The sequence below is a fragment of the Saimiri boliviensis genome, chromosome 8 (assembly GCF_048565385.1).
Source record: "Saimiri boliviensis isolate mSaiBol1 chromosome 8, mSaiBol1.pri, whole genome shotgun sequence".
In the NCBI taxonomy this organism is placed as follows: Eukaryota; Metazoa; Chordata; class Mammalia; order Primates; family Cebidae; genus Saimiri; species Saimiri boliviensis.
The window spans coordinates 71,180,471-71,202,638 of NC_133456.1; the positions used below are offsets into that span (position 1 = coordinate 71,180,471).

At 41.1% G+C, this 22,168-nt stretch overlaps 1 pseudogene; it reads left to right on the plus strand.

The window, feature by feature from the left end:
- Positions 1-13,730: 13,730 nt before the first annotated feature.
- Positions 13,731-14,626, plus strand: LOC101038325 (elongation factor 1-delta-like; annotated as a pseudogene).
- The last annotated feature ends 7,542 nt before the right edge of the window (positions 14,627-22,168 follow it).

Sequence of the window (22,168 nt, forward strand, 5' to 3'; positions counted from 1 at the left end):
GACACACATAGACTAAAAATAAAGGGATGGAGGAAGATTTATCAAACAAATGGAGAGCAAAAAAAAAAAAAAAAAAGCAGGAGTTGCAATCCTAGTCTCTGATAAAACGGACTTTAAACCAACAAAGATCAAAAGAGACAAAGAAGGGCATTACATAATGGTAAAAGGATCAATGCATAAAGAAGAACTACTGATCCTAGATATATAAGCACCAAGATACATAAAGCAAGTTCTTAATGACCTACAAAGGAATTTATACTACCACACAATAATAGTGGGAGACTTTAACACTCCACTGTCAATATTAGACAGATCAACAAGACAGAAAATTAACAAGGATATCCAGGACTTGAATCAGATCTGGACCAAGCAAACCTAATAGACATCTACAAAACTCTCCTCCCCACATCCACAGAATATACATTCTTCTCGGCACCACATCACACCTACTCTAAAATTGACCACATAATTGGAAGTAAATCACTCCTCAGCAAATGCAGAAGAATGGAAATCATAACAAACAGTCTCTCAGACTATAGTGCAATGAAATTAGAACTCAGAATTCAGAAACTAACTCAGAACTGCACAGCTTCATGGAAACTGAACAACTGGGCCTTGAATGTTGACTGGGTAAACAATGAAATGAAGGCAGAAATAAAGATGTTCTTCAAAACCATTGAGAATGAATACACAACATACCAGAATCTCTGGGACATATTTTAAGCAGTGTCCAGAGGGAAAATTATAGCAATAAATGACCAAATAATAAGTCAGGAAAGATCTAAAATTAACACCCTATCATCAAAATTGAAAGAAGAAAAAGATCACAAGAACTCAAAAGCTAGCAGAAGACAAGAAATAACTAAGATCAGAGCAGAACTGAGGGAGATAAAGACACAAAAAACCCTTAAAAAATCAACAAATCCAGGAGCTAGTATTTTGAAAAGATCAACAAAATAGACAGGCTGCTAGCCAGATTAATAAGAAAAGAGAGAAGAATCAAATAGATGCAATAAGAAATGATAAAGGGAATATCACCACAGAATCCACAGAAACGCAAACTACCATCAGAGATTACTACAAACAACTCCTATGCACATAAACCAGTAAACCTGGAAGAAATGGATAAATTCCTGGACACTTGCACCCTCCCAAGCCTAAACCAGGAAGAAGTTGAAACCCTGAATAGATCAATAACAAGGGCTGAAGTTGAGGCAACTATTAATAGCTTATCAACCAAAAAAAGCCCAGGTCCAGATGGGTTCACAGCCGAATTCTACCGACATACAAAGAGAAGCTGGTACCACTCCTTCTGAAACTATTCCAAACAATCCAAAAAGAGGGACTCCTTCACAAATCATTTTATAAGCTCAACATCATCCTGATACCAAAACCTGGCAGAAACTCAACAAGAAAAGAAAACTTCAGGCCAATATCCATGATGAACATAGAAGCTAAAATCTTCAATAAAATACTGGCAAACCAATTGCAACAGCCCATCAAAAAGCTTATCCATCATGATCAAGTAGGCTTCATTCCAGGGATGCAAGACTGGTTCAATATAGGCAAGTCTATAAACGTAATTCACCACATAAACAGAACCAAAGACAAAAACCATATGATTATCTCAATAGAGGCAGAGAAGGCCTTTGACAAAATTCAACAGCCCTTTATGCTAATTTTTAAAAAGCCTTTTTTTAATTGTTTTAAGATATGTTCCTTCGATACCTAGTTTATTGAGATAAACTAGGTATCGAAGGAACATATCTTAAAACAATAAAAGCTATTTATGACTAACCTGCAGCCAATATCATACTGAATGGGCAAAAACTGCAAACATTCTCTTTGAAATCCAGCACTAGACAAGGATGCCCTCTCTCACCACTCCTATTCAATATAGTATTGGAAGTTCTAGCCAGAGCAATTAGGCAAGAAAAAAAAATAATGGGTATTCAATTAGAAGAGGAAGTCAAATTTTCTCTATTTGCAGATGACATGATTGTATACTTAGAAGACCCTATCATCTGATCCCAAAATCTCCTAAAACTGATAAGCAACTTCAGCAAAGTCTCAGGATACAAAATCAATATGCAGAAATCACAAGCATGTCGATACCCCAATAACAGACTAAGAGAGCCAAATCATGAGCAAACCCCCATTCACAACTGTTACAAAGAGAATAAAATACCTAAGAATACAACAACAAAGGATGTAAAGGACCTCTTCAAGGAGAACTACAAACCACTGCTCAAGGAAATAAGAGATGACACAAACAGATGGAGAACATTCCATGCTAATGGTTAGGAAGAATCAATATCGTGAAAATGTCCATACTGCCCAAAGTAATTTAAAGATTCAACACTATCCTCATCAAGCTACCAGTGACCTTCTTGACAGAACTGGAAAAAACTGCCTTAAACTTCATATGGAACCAAAAGAGAGCCTGCATAGCCAAGACAATCCTAAGCAAAAAGAACAAAGCTGGAGGCATCATGCTACCTGATTTCAAACTATACTACAAGGTTATAGTAACCAAAACAGCATGGTACTGGTACCAAAACAGAGATATAGACCAATGAAACAGAACAGAGGCTCTGGAGGCAATACCCCACATCTACAACCATCTGATCTTTGACAACCCTCACAAAACAAGCAATGGAGAAATGATTCCCTGTTTAATAAATGGTGTTGGGGAAACTGGCTAGCAGTGTACAGAAAGCAGAAACTGGACCCCTTCCTGACACTTTAAACTAAAATTAACTCCAGATGGATTAAAGACTTATGTAAGACTGAACACCATAAAAACCCTGGAAGAAAACCTAGGTAAAACCATTCAGAACATAGGCATAAGCAAGGACTTCATGACTAAAACACCAATAGCATTGGCCACAAAAGCCAAAATAGATAATTGGGACTTAATTAAACTCCACTGCTTCTGTACAGCAAAAGAAACAATCATTAAGAGTGAACCAGCAACCAACAGAATGGGAAAAAATGTTTGCAGTCTACCTATCTGACAAAGGGCTAATATCCAGAATCTACAAAGAACTAAAACAGATTTATAAGAAAAAAAACATATAAACCCATGCAAAAGTGGATGAAGGATGTGAACAGACACTTTTCAAAAGAAGACATATATGAGGCCAACAAACATATGAAAAAATGTTCATTACTACTGATTATTAGAGAAATGCAAACCAAAACCACATTGAGATATCATCTCACATCAGTTAGAATGGCGATCATTAAAAAATCTGGAGACAACAGATGCTGTAGAGGATGTGGAGAAACAGGAACACTTTTACACTGTTGGTGGGAGTGTAAATTAGTTCAACCATTGTGGAAGACAGTGTGGTGCTTCCTCAAGTACCTAGAAATAGAAATTCCACTTGACCCAGCAATCCTATTACTGGGGATATACCCAAAGGATTATAAATTATTCTATTATAAAGACTCATTATTATAAACACGTATGTTCATAGAGGCACTGTTTACAATAGCAAAGACCTGGAACCAACCCAAATAGCCATCAACGATAGACTGGACAAGGAAAATGTGGCACATATACACCATGGAATACTATGCAGCCATAAAAAATGAAGAGTTTGTGTCCTTTGTAGGGACATGGATGAATCTGGAAACCATCATTCTCAGCAAACTGACACAAGAACAGAAAATCAAACACCGCATGTTCTCTCATAGGCAGGTGTTGAACAATGAGAACACATGGACACAGGGAGGGGAGCATCACACACTGAGGTCTGTTGGGGGGGCCAAGGGAGGGACAGCAGGGGCTGGGGAGTTTGGGGAGGGATAACATGGGGAGAAATGTCAGATGTAGGTGACAGGGGGATGGAGGCAGCAAACCACCTTGCCATGTGTGTACCTATGCAACAATCCTACATGATCTGCACATGTACCCCAGAACCTAAAGTACAATTTAAAAAAAAAGATAGGATATTTCCTTAAATTCACCTTGAATCTCTTCACCCAAGTCTGTACACAACGTTGGGACTTTTTAGGTCATTCAAAGAGCCCTTATGGATAAGGCCCCATAACAACCCTCACAGGACAGCTCTTATCTTCCTGCTTGTAACTCTTTAAACTGCCACCGTTGCCCTCATACCCCCTGCTCCTACTCCTTGTCCTACATATAGCAACAAAGTCATGAAAGAAAATAAAGAGGTATGTTTGATAACAATTGCTCGTACAATTGTAATTGTCTCAAGCAAATGGAGAGGTTTTCTTTCTTTTCCACCTGGACTAATTCATCCCCAACTTCTCCATATTCTTACTTTTTGATACTTTGAAATGTAAATATATTCCTATGTCTACTCTTTAAGCATTTGTTCCTTGAAGAGAAGTTTTCAAGCACCTATGATGTGCCCAGCAGGGTTACTGGGACCGGACCAGCAGCGGAGCCAGGCTGTAGCTGTGCCGGCCGTGACGGTGCTGACACTCTGAAGGTTACGAAGCCATGCTGTAGCTGTGCCATGCTGTGATGGTGCTGACACTCTGAAGGGGAGGCGGGCCAAGGGATGGACAGTCATGCAAATAGGTGTGTATGTTTAGATTGTACTGTGAGTGTAAAGCAAAAGCACAAGGGACGTGAGAATGAATGCTGTGGATATCCTCTTTAAACGGAAGTGCAAAAAAATTACAGCTTCTTTCCTGTGATTTTATAATTTTTCTTTTTGACAAAATTTGTACTTTTCCAGAGGGATGTTACTGTTCTCTCAGAATAAAATTTTCAGAAAAAGAGACATAAAATCATGTCTCCACATTGCCTGAACTTCCTCCTCTATAAAATAGGTCATCATAATACTCCTCAGCCTACTGACCTCACGTAGGTACTTGGTGGATAAAATAAGGCCATAAATGGGAGGTTGCCTCCAACATTTCACATATTATTTAGAACTACTACTAGAATTTATATTGAAGTAGACTTTAAAAAAAATAGTAAGAATAACAACAATACATTTGGAAACATCTCAACAAACTGAAAGAAATGTTATGTCTCACCACAGGTTTTTATGGCAATTAAAGATGCCCACTTTCTAAAAATGTAAAAAAAACTTAGGATTTCCAAGTGAGCCAGCAAATATGCCCCTTTTAGCTTCTGTGCCAGTATTCTAGACTCTGTCTTTAATTTTGTTTAACTGTAATAAAAGCTTATCATGCAGCCAAATCCCCACAGCAATGGACTCAAAGGTTCTGCATGTGGAAGCCTGCTACCTTTCAGCTTCTCCGTTAAACACCTGTTCTGGGCTTGGGCCATGCTTCTGGTTTCTCATTCAGGTGGAGAGTCTTGCTTAAGGGGACAGGCAGGTATTTTTGCTGTCACCAAAGACAGCTAATTTGGGAAGCCTAATCTCCCAAAGGGGCCAAGTTTCAGCTCTCAGAGTGTTAGGTTTAGAGTAGAAGGAACTCCGCCCAGAAATGCAACCCGAACCCTCCCCCTTTGCCCCTCCCCTGTCATTGCTGAGAATCCTCTAAATAACTGACACGCTTTACAGATTTCAGGCAACCAGGCCTGCAGTGGGTAGCTCCCATTCTTTCCTGCCACCTGACAAATTTAATTCTTTCCTCCTCAGGTGGATATAGGACTCTTGACAAGCCGTTGCCTTGTGGTTTATTCCCGTTAATTCAAACACAATAAGAAGTTGATAAATTCGTTCTGGGGATTGAAGGAAGAATTTTACAGGTGTGAATTTGTAACCATGTCCCATCCGTATATTTCCAGGGGAATCATGCTAAGCAAATTCCATCTCCCCACCTTCCAGGACCCTGTATCTCTTCATAGAAAAAGATGTCTTTTACAGGCAACAATTTTGCAATTTTGTTTAACCATAAGGATGAATCTTTGCCTGCCCTCCTTTCCAAATCACTACTATAGAATAAAAACCAAGTTTCATTCAACAGTTTATCCGATAATAAGGGCTGGTGACGCCAGTCGCTGATTTCATTTCCAAACTGCGACTTAAAATGCACAGCAGTGCTGGCAACTGTTGATCACCTTAATGCTGGTGAGAAGCAAAGGCCATTACGCTCTGTCCCAGACCATTTGGATTTTAGAATGGGGAATTCTGTGCATAAAATATTAGCTTGAAGGATTTTGTTATTAAAGTTTTGGAGAAAGAGCAAGTAATGTCTCGAGTACCTGCCTATTCAATCATAATCACTATTTCAGAGGTAGGGAAATAAAGTCTCAAAAACTTGTGCATGATTTTTATGGCTCCCCAAAAATTTTGATGGAGGATTAGCCTTGAGAACAATTACAACTGAGAACATGGTTGGACTCTAGATATACATTTATCTACTATATTCCAGGAACTCTGGATCATCTGTGAACAAAACAAAGATTCCTGCCTTTATAGAGCCTACATTCTTGTGGTTTTCAGGAATAATGTCAGTATATTTTTAGGTAAGCATGTTTCTATTAACTGTTTCACTATGTGTTTTGGTCCAACACTTCAGGAAGATCAAGCCAACACCCCTGAAATTAAACATGTGTGCACATGCACACACACACACACACACACACACACACACACAATGCACTAAGTACACATGAGCATGTTTATAAGAACTGGAGTAAAACTGGAGTGATGAGAACCTCCTAAAATTAATCAGGAAAAGTCACAAGGTTTAGCAAGGCTCCATCCTCTGGTTTGTTGGTTTGTTTGTTGTTTTAAGAAACAGCTATTAAAACAGGCAGGAAAGAGAAAAAATGTCCCAGGTGAGGAAACAAGAGGAAGCGCACACAGATTGGAAAGAGCACAAATCTAAGAAACAAAGGTAACTATTTACAGATAAAGCCAGAATTCAAAAACAACCTGTTGTGGAACTTCACCTTGCCCCTTTTCTTTACAGAATAATTAACAGAAACTTTATATATCGACAAATTATAGGAAGTCTTTTTAAGAAAAAAGTATGTTTCCCAAACAGCAGACATGGTAAAAGCATACGTGGAGGTCAATCACAAGTCAACAACAGGCTTTTGTGAGATTAGAGAGTTTTCTGGAAGAGTTAACAAATCTTTGTTGTCTTCTCAGGCAATTAGAACTTAGATTTTGATTATTTACCTCAGTCGTTTATTAAGTTGAAAAGATTTAATATGCAATGAAAATGTTTTAAGGTACCTAATACGTGTGTTGTAGGGTCACTACAAGAGATGTTTTCACAAAACGTTAACGTCACCATCCTGCTAACCAGGGAGATGCTTCATAAACGGTGATCTGTAAAAGGTATCCCCAGAGTCCACTGGCCCTATCGATTATCATCAAGTAAGCAGATGCTTGAGAAATTGCCAGTGATTTTTCTATGTTTCCAACAGACCAATCCTTTTTAATTCTAAAGAAAGCACCCCAGACCCCAAAAATGGCAGCCATTGTTTGATCATGACTATGCAGACAGTATGTGGTGCTTGTGTCTATTCCAGAAGCCCACACTTCTGCTGTAGAGACATGGAAGCCAGTTAGCGGACGGTGGCCTCTCGCCCACCCCACCTTTCTGGCTATCACAACGTTAGCACAACTATGTATCCGGCATAAGCTGTTCTGCTTTTATCTGCTAACTAGGAACGCTTGGGATACACCAAGTAAAGGTTCATTGGTATATAAAACTTGATTTTCTTATCCCCGATTATATAAACATCTATTGAATAAAAAAGAATTTTTCCTGACCCAGGTTTTGGTTTTAAAATGATGTTAAATAGAAGCCCGGATGGATGGTTCATTCATCCTAAAAATACACGTGAAGGACACTGTGTCTTCTGTGCATTTGTATTTCCAATAGTTTTTACGAGGTTACCTAGGTTGTAGAAAGATTCAAATCTTTACAAAATTTTCAGAAAGGTTCCAACACCATGTGACGAGACTATCACATGGTATTTCAAGTTATTTCCTAGAAAGGCCAAGCACCCTATGGAATGTCTCTCGATAATTTTTTTTAAAGCTGTGTGTTCAACTCTGTAGCTCCGCCTCACTCCCTAATGTGTTCCATTCTGCCGATTCTCTTCACTGTGGCCTGAAGCGGAGGCAAAGGTGAAGGCTGCGGTCTGGTCCTCAGGGCCCACTCTACTATTCACTATTTATGTATATAACGTCGACTCTCTCTCTTTCTCGCAATCCCTCTCCCTGTCATCAACCCTCAAATGGCATCACAGTGAATCACATCTGGAGCTCTTTCCATCTCTGCTGCTAACAGCCTCAGTGTACATCCCCCTACGGGTCGTGGAATGGAGACTCAGGATTTCCTCCTGCTCCTACACCACCCTGGCTCTGTGTCATCAGGTGGGGGCAGATTTTTTTTTTTTTTTTTTTTTTTTTTTGGCTACCAAGGTTCGCTCTTTTGCCCGTGCTGGAGTGTCGTGGCTAGATCTCAGCTCACTGAAACCTCTGCCTTCTGGTTTTAAGCGATTCTCCTGCCTCAGCCTCCCAAGTAGCTGGGATTACAGGGGCCCAGCACTACACCTGGCTAATTTTTGTATTTTTAGTAGAGACAGGGTTTCACTGTGTTGGCCAGGATGGTCTCGAACTCCTGACCTTGTGATGCACCCACCTCAGCCTCCCACAGTGCTGGGATTACAGGTGTGAGCTGCCGCACCCGGCCAGGGGCAGATATTTACCTGCCAAACCTCCCCTCTCCAACACCTCCCTCGCTAATTTAAAAATGGTAAGCCTACTAGGAAAAATTAGAAAAAATAAACAACAATATAAGTGATATCTCACTAAAGCTTAACACTCAGTGCAAAGTCATCTATGTTGCATTTGAATCCTATAATGATTAGTATGTTTTTAACTTTATGATTGTTGCAGATAAGCAACTCTATTCACCTTATTAGGCACCCCCAGCTTCAGCTTTCAGTTGCAAAAGGGCACATGAGCAACCGAGTTGGGCCATTTCTGCTGAGTAACATTTGCTGTCCTCTCATGATCATGTTGCTGTGGCCTTGCCATCCCTGATCACGACAAAACGGTGTCAGCTCACTGAAGAAAGGACCATCAAGCAGTACTCCAAGCTACGTAAAGGAATTGTTCAAAACTCCTTTAAAACCAAGTGAGCCGGACATGAGGGCTCACATCTGTCTGCCATCCCCGGCATGTTGGGAGTCTGAGGCAAGAAGACTGCTTGAGCCTGAGTTCAAGACTAGCCAACATAGCAACACCCTATCTCTACAAAAAATAATATTTTTAAAAAATTAGTTAGGCATGGCCATGTACCTATGGTGCCAACTCAGGAGGCTGTGGCAGGAAGATCGCTTGAACCTCAGCGATTGAGGCTGCAGTAAGCCATGATTGTGCCATTGCACTCCAGCCTGGGTGACAGAGTGAGACCCTGTCTCAATCAATCAATTAAGCAAGTAATCAATAATCTAAGTGAAGGAGAATAATAGAGCACCACATGTTTTTTTTTATGGCATTTTAGGTTTTGGGGTACATGTGAAGAACATGCAAGATTGTTGCATAGGTACACACATGGCAGTGTGATTTGCTGCCTTCCTCCCCTTTACCTGTATCTGGCATTTCTCCCCATGCTATCTCTCCCCACCCCCCCTACCCCCCTGTTTCTCCCTCATTTCCCCCCAACAGACCCCAGTGTGTAGTGCTCCCCTCCCTGTGTCCATGTGTTCTCATTGTTCTACACCTGTCTATGAGTGAGAACATGCGGTGTTGGATTTTCTGCTTTTGTGTCAGTTTGCTGGGAATGATGCTTTCCAGGTTCATCCATGTCCCTACAAAGGACATGAGCTCATCATTTTTGATGGCTGCATAATATTCCATGGTGTATATGTGCCACATTTTCCCTGTCCAGTCTATCATCGATGGGCATTTGGGTTGGTTCCAGGTCTTTGCTATTGTAAACAGAGAGCACCATATCTTAAAGAAGGGAGCTACAGTCCTGTGTCACAGATCAACGTTAGCTGAGTGTTTGGAAGCCACTGGACTTATGGGAAAGCTGTGAGCTTAAGACAACGCCTAGCTAATGTTAAGTTCAAATATGAACATGTTTTAATGATATTGTTTGCCCCTATTCCTTCTATGTTCATGAAGAAAACTCGCTGTAACTAGGTAAGCACCCGTAGTGCCATTCAGATGTCTTCAAAGAAAAATCTAGAAATTACACTTAATTGCTCTCCCCCTCCTCTCCACCTGTTTAATTAAGTCTTTAATTTTTAGTAAGGCACCTCCCTGGCTTTGTCTTTCTGCCCCAGGACATCCTTGAAAGATGTAACTACATCTCAGAGGAGGTTCCTTGGCAAAGTATCAACCCAGGGACTAGCATTTCACTTTCTTTCTTTCTTTTTAGGTTCCTTAGGAATTGAGCTGTTTCTTGCTCCCCTGGAGCTTTCACCCACTGCTGACCGCTGAGGGACCTCAGCCTGGCTCTGCAATCTAGAGAAAGAGACTGCAGGAAAGCTCAGGTCACGGTGGGCAAAGCACCACTGTGCAATGGTGTAGTCTGGAGAAGGATCCCTCCTCCTGCAACAAAACCTCAGGCCAGTCTGTTGTGACTGCCACAGAGTTGATGCCACCAAACAGACTGAGGAAAGAGTTGGCCGCCCCAGTCTCACACCAAATGTCTACTCAGTCTGCCAGAGACCCACAGCCCACGGGAGCAGGGAATGACAGTGGAAGTAAGGATACATCCCCTTGCCCCTCTAGATCTCCAGCTAGGATGCCCAGATACTCAGGCTGCTGAGTTTCTTTAGTTTTGCCTTAACCAAGACTTTCTACGTCTAAGAAAAGGTGGGAGAAAACTGCCAAAGACTTTTTGGACACTTTAGACTCTTATGAAAAATCCATTTTATGGTTAAGTGTAAATTAAATAATGGAACATGTGGCTTGAATTTTCCTTAAAATACACAAGGGTTTTACAATTAAGTGGAAAATTCTCCTGCAAAATGCATTTAGAATTTTTTTTTTTTTTTTTTTTTTTTGCCATGGTCTAAATATTTGAAACAGGGAAAGGTCTGAAAACATATTTAAAACTTCCAAGAAACTCAAAACAGAACTTTATTCTGGCATCCTGGTATTAATAATTCTACTACTACTCTTTAGAACATAATACTGAAGCAATATTCAAGAGTCTTGTTGTAATTCATTATGAAATTTAATTATGCATGTATTAATTTAACAAATCTTTACCAGTCACTTACTCTGGCTCAGGCACTGTCCCAAACCTTTTCTATCCAGATCTATGAGGTGACATTGCATCCTAAGAGTATTTTGATGTTGGAATTTGCTCTCAAAAGGATGAATCTAAAAGATGTACATTAAATACTGGAGTAAGTTACAAAGGGACAGGGGTTGTGGTGTTCTGAGAGAGCTTTGGCATATTTTGAGAAACCTTTGGTAGATTTGGTAGAAACTATCACTTTGATAAAGAAAGCATTAGGTTAGAGGCAGGGAAATAGCTAACATGCAATTTTCTTGCTTTTTTTTTTTTTTTTTTTTTTGAGACAGAGTCTTGCTCTGTCACCAGGCTGCAGTGCAATGGCACGATCTCGGGTCACTGTAACCTCTGGCTCCCAGGTGATTCCCCTGCCTCAGCCTCCCAAGTAGCTGGGAATACAGGTGCACGCCACCACACCAGGCTAATTTTTGTATTTTAGCAGACACGGGGTTTCACCATGTTGGCCAGGATGGTCTTGATCTCCTGACCTCGTGATCTGCCCGCCTTGGCCTCCCCAAGTACCAGGATTACAAGCATGAGCCACTGCGCCCGACCATTTTCTTGCTTCTTAACTGCAACTGCCGATGACTCTGACAAGGGAACAGATCACTTGCTGTGGTCAACACAGAGATGGACCACTCAGAAACCATTTCAAGAAAAGTGGTTGGTAGCCAGCTACAAGCACGATGGTGAGCTGACACCTTCTGGCTGGAGGCTTCCAAGACTGGCCCAAGTGTTAGAGCTGAAGTCACACTTCATTTAGGGGTCCCTTGGCCACTGACTAAGGCAGTGACACGAGGTCCTGGGCCAGTAAGACAAATTTCAAGTGGGACTCCTCTGATGTGCAGTCTCTACTCCAGAGCTCCCTGCTGGGTTCACAGGGCCTCTGTCAGGCTCATGGCACAGTCTGATGCCTCCCCCTGCCCACACCTGCTTCTCCCTTTCCTTTCCCAGGGTTGGCTGCCTGGAGAGCCCATCCTGCAGCACTTCAAAATATTTTTTGTTTGTCAAAACAGATATTTAGGGTCCAAATCCTAATAAAACTGTTGTCATTAAAGAAAATTTCATTCCCTACCCTGTAAGCACCACATTTCTGTGTTAGAAATTAATAATAGATACCCAAGCATCTGTTAGATGGGGGTTTTTCCTTTGCATGTCTCTGATGTGCAAAGGAGAAATTCCAGGACTAGCATTCAAAAAACCCAGCACTAACCTGACAATGACCACGTGGGCAACTCAAAAGAGTATAAGAAACAAATAAACCTCTCTATTTAGTCACATATTATGATTCATAGGAAAGACGAGGAAAGAGAAAAGAGGGGGAGAGGAAGGACAAAGAAATCGGGGAGGAGAGAGGGAAAGAGACGGGGAGCACACCATGGTCAGGAACACAAGGAACTTGTATTTTTCTTCTGAATTTAACAGGAACTCAGGCCTATTATTTTCCTTTGCTTGTCATAATTTCTTAAAAGTGAAAAACCTGTACCTTCACTGTAAAATGTAATGAAAGAGTAAACCTTTTGGCTTCCCTGGGGCAAGTATTTTATATGTCTTGTAAGACATTTTACGTAACTATAAAACATGAAATTAGGCCTTTTTTTTTTTTTTTTTTTTTTTTTTTTTGGAGTCTCACTCTGTTCTTCAGGCTGGAGTGCAGTGGCATGATCTCACTTCACTGCAACGTCAAGCAATTCTCCCACCTCGGCCTCCTGAGTAGCTGAGACCACAGGTGCGCACCACCACACCCAGCAAATTTTTGTATTTTTAGTAGGGACAGGGTTTCACCATGTTGGCCAGGCTGGTCTTGAACTCCTGACCTCGTGGTCCTCCCACCTCAGCCTCCCAAAGTGCTGGGATTACAGACATGAGCCATTGTGCCTGGCCTTATTAGGACTTCTTAAATTGCCTTTAATACCACCTTGAAGTCACGAAACATATAATACTGATCACACTTATACAATCTTGCACTAGTTGTTTGAATTCTTCAGGTAGAGCAGAGGGGGTGAAGGACGGGTTGATAACGTTACCTGCAATTCATGTCTATCCACATGCAAATGACAAAGACAGTAAGTCACTGACCTCCTCTTATTCGCTCTTTACTTTCTCTTCTGTCAATGATTCTTCTCAACCTTTGCACACTAAAACCGCATTCAGGGGATAGGCGGTATCTTAGAAAATGCAGATGCCTTAAAAGGGCCTGAATCAAGGTGTCTTCAGAAAAGATATACAAATGGCCACCAACCACATCAGATGTTCAACACCATGACTAATTACAGAAATGCAAATCAAACCACAATGAACTGCTACCTTAGACCTACTAGGGTGTCATAATTTTTTTAAAAAAAGGACAATAACTGTTGGCAAAGATGTGGGAAAACTGGAACCCTGGTACACTGCCAGTGGAAATGTAAAATGCTTCCAAACCATGGAAACAGCGAGAATTCTTCAAAAATAAACATAGGATTAAATAAATTAAATAAATAAATAAATAAACATAGGATTGCCATATGACCCAGCAATTTCACTCCTGTATGCCCACGACAATTAAAAAACAGGCTCCCTTTCCTCAAGGGTCCCACATCCACCGATCTCTCCTCCCTGGCCGCCGCGTCCTTGGCTGGCGTGAGAAAAATGGCTACAAGCTTCCTAGTACAGGAGAAGCTCTGGTTCGACAAGCTCAAATATGAAGATGCAGAAAGGAGATTTTACGAGCAGATGGACGGGCGTGTGGCCGGCGCCAGCGTGACCCTCCGCGACACTGCAAGAGCCAGAGAGAACAACCAGAAATTCGTGGCCAGAAGCTCAGGCCCCGGGGCCTCCAGTGGCCCCCGCGGAGACCACAGCGAGCTCATCTTCCGCATCGCGGATCTGAAAGTGGAGAACCAGAGCCTGGCGCCCCGCGGCGTGGTGCAGGAGCCGCAGCAGGCCGTCTCCAAGCTGGAGGCAGCCTGAACCTTCTGGAGAGGAGCTTGCCCGACCCCCGGGCCACAGCCCCGCAGACCCAGCCACGTGTCTCTCACGCATGCGCCAAGTGGAGCCCCCCAAAGAGGCAGCCACAGCAGCAGAGGACGAGGACATTGACTCACCTGGCAGCGAGGATGAAGAGGAGGAACAGGAGGCAGCACAGCCGAGGGAGGAGCGGCTGCCGCAGTCCGCGGAGAAGGCCAAGAAGCCTGGGCTGGTGGCCGAGTCCTCCATCCTGCTGGACGTCAAGCCTTGGGACGATGGGACGGACATGGCCCAGCTGGAGGCCCGCGTGCGCTCCGTCCAGCTGCACCGCCTGGTCTGGGGAGCCGCCATGCTGCTGCCTGTGGGCTACGGAATCCGGAAGCTGCAGACTCAGTGTGTGCCGGAGGACCGCAAGGTGGAGACACACTCGCCGGAGGAGGAGGTGCCGAGTTTCAGGAGCACGTGCAGTGTCCACACCGCAGCTTCCAACACGATCTGAAACTTCAGTACGTGCGAGTGTGTGTGCGCAGGGGCGTGAGGCTCTGTCATGATTAAAAACCGAGACCGGCAAAAAAAAAAAAAAAAAAAAAAAAAGGAATTAAAAACAGGTGCTCAAATACATGAACACACGTGTTCACAGAGGCACTCACTAATTACAACAGCCAAAAGGTACTCATAGCCCAAATATTCATCAACAAATAAATGGATAAACAAATTATAGTATATCCATAGAATAGAATAGTATCCAGCCATAAAAAGGAATGAAGTGCTGATACGTGATACAACATGATGAGCCTCAGAAAGATGATGCCAAGTGAAGGAAGCCAGACACAGAAGGCCACATATTGTATGATTCTCTTTACACAGAGTATCCCAAAGAGGTAAACCCATAGACACAGAGCGCATGTTGGTGGTTGCCTGCAGTTGGGGGAGGATGGGAATGAGGAGCATCTGCTTAACGGGCCTGGGGTTTTATTTTCTGGTGATGAAAGTGTTTCAAAACTAAACAGAGGGGGTGGTTTCTCAACATTGTAACTATACCAGATGCTACTGAATATTTCACTTCAAAATTGTTAATTTCATATTATATGAACGTCATCTTAATTTAAAAAAAAAAAGAAAGAAAGAAAAAGGAAGAAAGGTGAGCAGTTCAAAAAGCATATATGGGTTCCTGGTTCCTGCCCTGGATGAAGTTAAGTAAAACCTCTTAAAGCCTAAAATTCAGTAATTCAAAAAGTTATCTTGGTGGTATTATTGTGCAGCAAGGGGTGAAACTGGCCTTAGTTGTAGATTTATTAAGATGACTCGCCAGATATTTGAAATCTTCAAATTTTAGATTTTGAAGGTTACTTTTTTGGGTCATTTATTCAAAAAATTAACAGAGCATTTACAATGTGCATCACACTACCTGGTACTTTAGACAGATACCTACAAAGAAAGAAAGTCAGAGAAAGAGAATTCTCTTTGTGCTTTCTTATTAAGCACAAGAGTTTTATTAAGTAAAATGACTACTTATACTATTTATATACTTCATTAAATATTATCTCAATGAGTCCAACAGTTACAGTTACTTTGGGAGTCACTGAGCTAATATTTAATAAAGTACATAAATATCAGTAAAGTAGCTCTCTTCACTGATCAGGAAAAGGAAGCTCAAAGAAGTTATATCATTTTACTAGGGCCCACCATCTGTTAAGGGACAAAGGAGAGGTTACATTCCATTCTTAAGTGTGTAACTAATAGCATCCAGAGGCTCCTGGCACAAAAGGAGGTCTATATCTACCTACCTGGGGAGTCAAAGTCCCTGTGAACTGTGGATGAAAGCAGAAGCTCTAGAGCAAAACAGCCCTGGATTAAAACCCAGGTCTGCTTCTTATTCATCCACCATATGACAGGAGCCAGGCTAAATAACTCAGGTTTAAGGGGATAATAATTTCTACCTACTTTATTGTTGTAAAGATTTAAATGAGATAGTATCTGTAAAGCACTTGACACACAGCACACTCTGTATAAGCACTCAATATATAGCATTTCTTATTTTTTAATTTAATTTTTAGTAATGCTGCTTCTAGTTCCTAGGGAAGAATGAACTCTGACCCCCTAGCCATCCCTTTTCATAGTGAACAGTCAGTGTCACCAGAAATGGACACTTCACCATCCCACTTATTTTCTTCAGGACAGCCTAATACTATTGTTCTCTCCTATTGTTCTATCCAAATGCTAATTTCTCAGAGACTTTAAAAAATGTAAATAGCAGAATTTACTGGCACAAGTTGATCATAAATTCAACAGACATAGGAACTAAAGACATGCATCTATTTTAGGGATAAACAAGCTAATTCTAGCCTAATTTTGCCCATTCTTATAAGCACACTTTTTTTTTTTTTTTTTTGTAATGCGAACAGATGAATTTTACTGCAGGACTCATTTTATTTTCTTATTAAAGTTTTTTTTTCTTTTTTGAGATGTGCTAAAGGACACATTCCAAGAAGCAAGAGTGTAATTACAGACTTAGCATCTCCTGTATGGCCTGACAGAAGTCTCCCATCAGTTAGGAAGCCATTACAGCATGTACTTAATGTCAGCTTGAAAGAAAAAGCACTTTCATGGGTTCTCTTTGATTGACACATTTGAAATGACATCAGTTTCCAGCTTTAAAACCTACTGTTATTAGGTCTCTGTTGCTATTTATGTTAGAAATATGTGCACGTGTGTCAAAACAATGTATCAACTTTGCTGATTGGCTGCACCTAGATTCTGTTGCCAGGGGTAACAGAACAATTGCTTTTAATCTTTCCAAAATTGCTTCATGTGTGTGTATGTGTGTGTGTTTAATACTTGGGGATTTCAGGGTTGTTGTTTTTTTTTCACCCCAGAGCAAAAATAAAGAAATTCTGTCTAGCGAGAAATCAAATACACATTGTCTGTTTGTACCAAACAGAAAATTAGATACAAAAAATGTAGTTGTTATTATGTGCAAATTTGTATAGCCATCTATTATAGATACTGTGATAGTCCTAAATCCTTAAAACTAGATTGACTAGGAAAAGGCAATCTTTTCTTCCAAATGATCCAGCACCCAACCATGTGCCCCTCAGGTTCAAGGTCTTTTCTCTTATGGTGGAAGGCCAGCTTCATATACTTTATTGAAGGGTAGGAATGTAGATGAAATAAAATAATGTGTCTTCAAAGCTTTGCACCATCTTTCCTGCCTGATTGACTGAGCAAAGGGTCATGAGCAACTTCTTATTGATTATGAATCCCAATGCCAGCCTCCGAATGTTTAAAAGATGGAGAAAATTGATCTACATGCTCGCATGCCTGTACATGGTATGCCTCTCGACTAACCAGATTATTCTGCACAATGTTTTGTTGTTTTAACAGCTCAGACTTCATTAGGGTATCTGTTAGAATGGTCCTGAATATCAACTTACACTAATTTGGGATCACTGGGACTGTGATGGGGCCCAGGAATTTGCGTTTTAACCATTGATTCTGAGGCACATAGTCCAAGGTCTATGCATGAAGAAATACTGCTTTGCTTTGCACTTTCCAAATAGCATATACTTTCCTAAAACAATTGAGCAAAGGCTCCAATTACTATGCTTAGTCCGGTGCTTAGGCAAAACGACAAACACCTTCACAATAAGATTCTCTCAAAAGCACCATCCCCTAGCCCTTATGCCTAACCTCTCTCCTGAAAAATTAATCAACTCGATCTAAATACCCCAAAGTATCTGCTTGATGGTCTCTCCCATCCATTTTTGCAATATTTGAGACTTTAAGAAAATGCAAGTAGGCTTGGGAGGTATAACACCTCAAGGTATGATCTATCAGCCTCCCTTGAATGTGTTAGAGGTCTTGGCATAATAAAGAAAGATGACAAAAAAAACATAAGAAAACTGGATACCTGATGCTGTTGGTTAAATTGTGCCCTCCTAAAAACATGCTGAAGTCTTAACCCCCAGTACCCAAAAATGGCATCTTATTTCCTTACTTTGAAAACAGGGAGATTGCAGATGCAATTGGTTAAGATGGGGGCCATTAAAATGAGCCCTAATCCAATATACCGGTGCCTTTATTAAAATAAGAAGTGTGGACCATGCTTATCTATAGAGAGGGGAAACAGTGTGAGGACTCAGGGAGAGTACCATCTACAAACCAGGGAGAGAGGTGTGGAACAGAGCCTTTCCTCACAGCCCTCAGTAGGGACTCACACTGCTGACACCTTTAGTTTGGACTTTTACCCTCCAAAATGGTGAGAATAAATTTCTGTAGCTTCAGCCACCCAATTTGTGCCGCAACTTAGTGGCAGCAGTCCCAGGAAACAAACACACCCGAGACAAAACGTCAGCAGAGGAAAAGCAGAGCCAGGGATGACTGCCTGTGAAACGAACCCTTCCTGTTTATGCTGTCGCCTCTGCCTGTAGCTGCCTTGCTTAGCAGAGTGAAACAAAAACAGCATTTCTAGTCAGCTTCCCCCATAATCCTAGAAATGGGGAAATTCCTTCTTACCAAGATGTAACCTAAAAATCGTAACTTTAATAAGTTATGTATTTCCTTGAGGGTGATAACTGTCCAGGCCATACCACCCAAGGCAGCATTTTAAGATATTGGCAGCCAGAGTTTCATATAAAAATAAAACAAGTTGTTTAAAATCTGGTGAAGGCATGGGCTTTGTAAAAGAGAAATAATTGCAAACACAAGCTGCAGGAACCAGATTCTCATGGCAAACATTTCATTTCAGCAAACACTGAAAGAAATCATTTGGAGTTTCCAGGGTATCTCCACAGGAATCAAATTTCTCTGAAATTGTTGTTTGTGTTGCCAAGTCTGTTTTTAATGCTGTCTCACCACTGCTTCTGCTCCCTTCCCAGATATGTCTGTTGTGGCACAATACTTGGCTTACTTGGCCAAGAGCTGATATAATCTCAACCACCAAACTCAGACTGTGATCCGTCTGCATAAACTTTCAGACAGAATGATTTCAGGAATAGTTTACTGGGAAGGAAGGGGGAAAAAAAAGAAAGCAAAGGATTGAGTTATAGACTTAAAAACAAAAGAGGGTATAAGATATGCCATCACACATTTCACCAGTGAAGTAATCAATGTGAAAACCTGGAGTGAGAATCCTTTACTGTGATAGAACGAGGCAGAAGAACTGTGGTAATGGACTTCCTATTTCCTAATAAAAAGAAGAAAACAGTCTAATCAATCTGATCAACATGCAAAGAGTGATAATTAAAATGTAATCACATGTGGTCTTTAATTATAATTTGAGGAGTTGAATGGAATAGAGGACCAATTATATATTCAACAGAGTAGTAAAAAGATGTCAAGCTTGGAAGAAAAAGAGAATTTAAGTCTCATAAAAAGAAGAAAGTGATGAGGAGTGAGAAATATGCTAAAACATTTGTCCTGTTTCACAAGCTTAGAACAGTTCACAGCCTTTTTATTATACCCCCAGATGTAACTCTGGTGTTTGGGGCTCAGAGAAGCAAGTTAGTGTCAATGCTCAATACATTTACACTATCACCTTTGCATGTGGCATGGAGTCCATTCCAGAAAGAAAATGATAAACCGTGGTATTTAGTTTTTATGTCCACTACTGAACTGCAAAGAAATAAAAAAGAACTTACTTAACCCCTTCCTACTACAGAATTAATCCTAACCATTCAAATAGAAATCTTTTTCCCTTTTTCAGAAATTACATTAAAAAAAATAATAACCCGAACACCTGGAGACTCTTCCTTTTATAATCAATTTGATTTTGTTGCTCATTATGGCTTATTGTGGAACAAGATCTAAATTACATTCGGCTGGAACAAGTTCTTTGACTTTATTCCCCCTCTCTGCCTGTCAGTCACTCTCTCTGCTCCTTCCTCTCTTTCTGGCACTCCCTCCTTTATTCGTCCCCCAAATTCACCTTCAGATTTTAAACTTACCCACGTGGCCAACATCATAAAGGACCTTCTACTCAATCTCTAGTTTTGTGGCTGAGGGTCTCAGTGGCACAAGGTTGTCATGAGGATTAAATAAATCCTCATGGCACAAGGTTGTCATGAGGATTAAAATAAATAATGGATAAAGTGTGCCATGTAAAGCTTCCACAGTAGAAAAAGCTCTCAGAATTATCATTATCGTTTCGAGTTTTGCTTTCTCTAACGTTTCCCTCCAATGCTTGAGTTTGTTTCTTCAGATCCAGGTTTTGTGATGTTTGCCTGAGACGTGGACTGGGAGGGAGTGGGGAACAGGAACAGGCCAAGCAAAAACGCCGTCACGCAGAAGGGGGAATTGTTCAGTTCAGCTATTAAGGCATAAAGCAAAGCCAGCCAGAAGCAGGCACAGTGAACAGAGGCAAGTGACCAAGGCAGGAGCCAACGTTGGGAGCTGCTGGTCAGAAAGAGACCACAAAGGGTCTGATGGGCTGGGACGTCGTGATTCATGGGAGACAGAGGAGGCAGAGGTAGGAGCAACAAGACTAAGTTTTGAGGTAAAGCCTGAAACATTAATTTTTAAAAGCATGAGTCCCAAGTCTTCGCTATTGTGAACAGTGCCATGGTAAACATACGTGTGCACCAGTCTTTATAGCAGAATGATTTATAATCCCTTTGTGTATATACGCATTAATGGTATTTTTAGTTCTAGATCCTTGGGGAATGGCCACCTGTCTTTCACAATGGTTGAACTAATTTACAGTACCACCAACCAATCTATATGCCCATCAGTGATAGACTGGATAAAGAAAATGTGGTACATATACATCATGGAATACTAGGCAGCCATAAAAAAGGATGAGTTCATGTCCTTTGAAGGGACATGGCTGAAGATGGAAACCATCATCCTGAGCAAACTAACACAGGAACAGGAAACCAAACACCGCATGTTCTCACTCATAAGTGGGAGTTGAACAACAAGAACACATGGACACAGGAAGGGGAGCATTATGCACTGGAGTCTGTCGGGGGTGAGCGGCAACGGGAGGGACAGCATTAGGAGAAATGGCGAGTTGATAGATGCAGCAAACCACGATGGCACTTGTATAGCTGTGTGACAAACCTGCATGTTCTGCACATGTACCCCAGAACTTAAAGTATAGTAAACAATAAAAACAGGAGTTGCACCAAAATAGATATGCTCTGAATGTGACCTTTGAGAAGAGTAATCCAGGGCTTCTTGGGGCCCTCCACCCTGGGCATAGAGGACTCCAGGCCCTGGGCATAGAGGTCTATGCTCACTGGACATCTGCTTCTGTTGTCCAAAAGCTTGATTATTTTTCAGTCTTTTATTCAACTCTGAAGGTAGAGTGTCCCAAGTCCGTCTACCTCCTCTACACTCCATACCCTGTGGGGCCTTGACCATAACCACTTTCCTTGTTAAATATTTGCAGTGTCTGCTAATACCTGACTCATAATGTGTGGTCAGAAACAGTGTTCGAATGAGCGAATAAATGGACATCATGAAGTCCTTCACACATTCCTCTTCTCTGTTCTATTCCTCTTTTTTTGATAAAAATCTAACGCAATCTCCAAAACCCTCTAAGCATCAGCTTAAGGAAAGGTAAGCTGTCTTTCCAGGCTATGCCTCTGAGTCCCTGAGGGGAAAGTGGTGTGGTCAGTTGGATGAGCAGAAACTTTGAAGTACTCACTAATACAGAGTCCTACCTCTTAACATGTTCTAACATTAAATTCTCTCATCATCTCTCCAATGTTGATAAATTTTCCCATTTTTACATATTGGAATATGCAAGAAAAAGGAAATTAAATAAATTGTTCAAATCCACACATTTCATGATAGAGCCTTTGGGGAGTAAAATGAGGAGATTAATAAAATCTGTTAATATGTCAAAGATCATATCACATTTTAGAGATAGACCTGCTTAATCGGGGGAAAATAGGCTTGCAGCAAAACACAGAATCAATACTACAAAGACAGAAAAACAAGTAAAACAACAGGAACAGCCCAGTAGCTTAGTGTGACATTAATCTAGACACTGACCTTACATCTTCCACAAAAATCAACTTAAAATGGGTCGTAGACC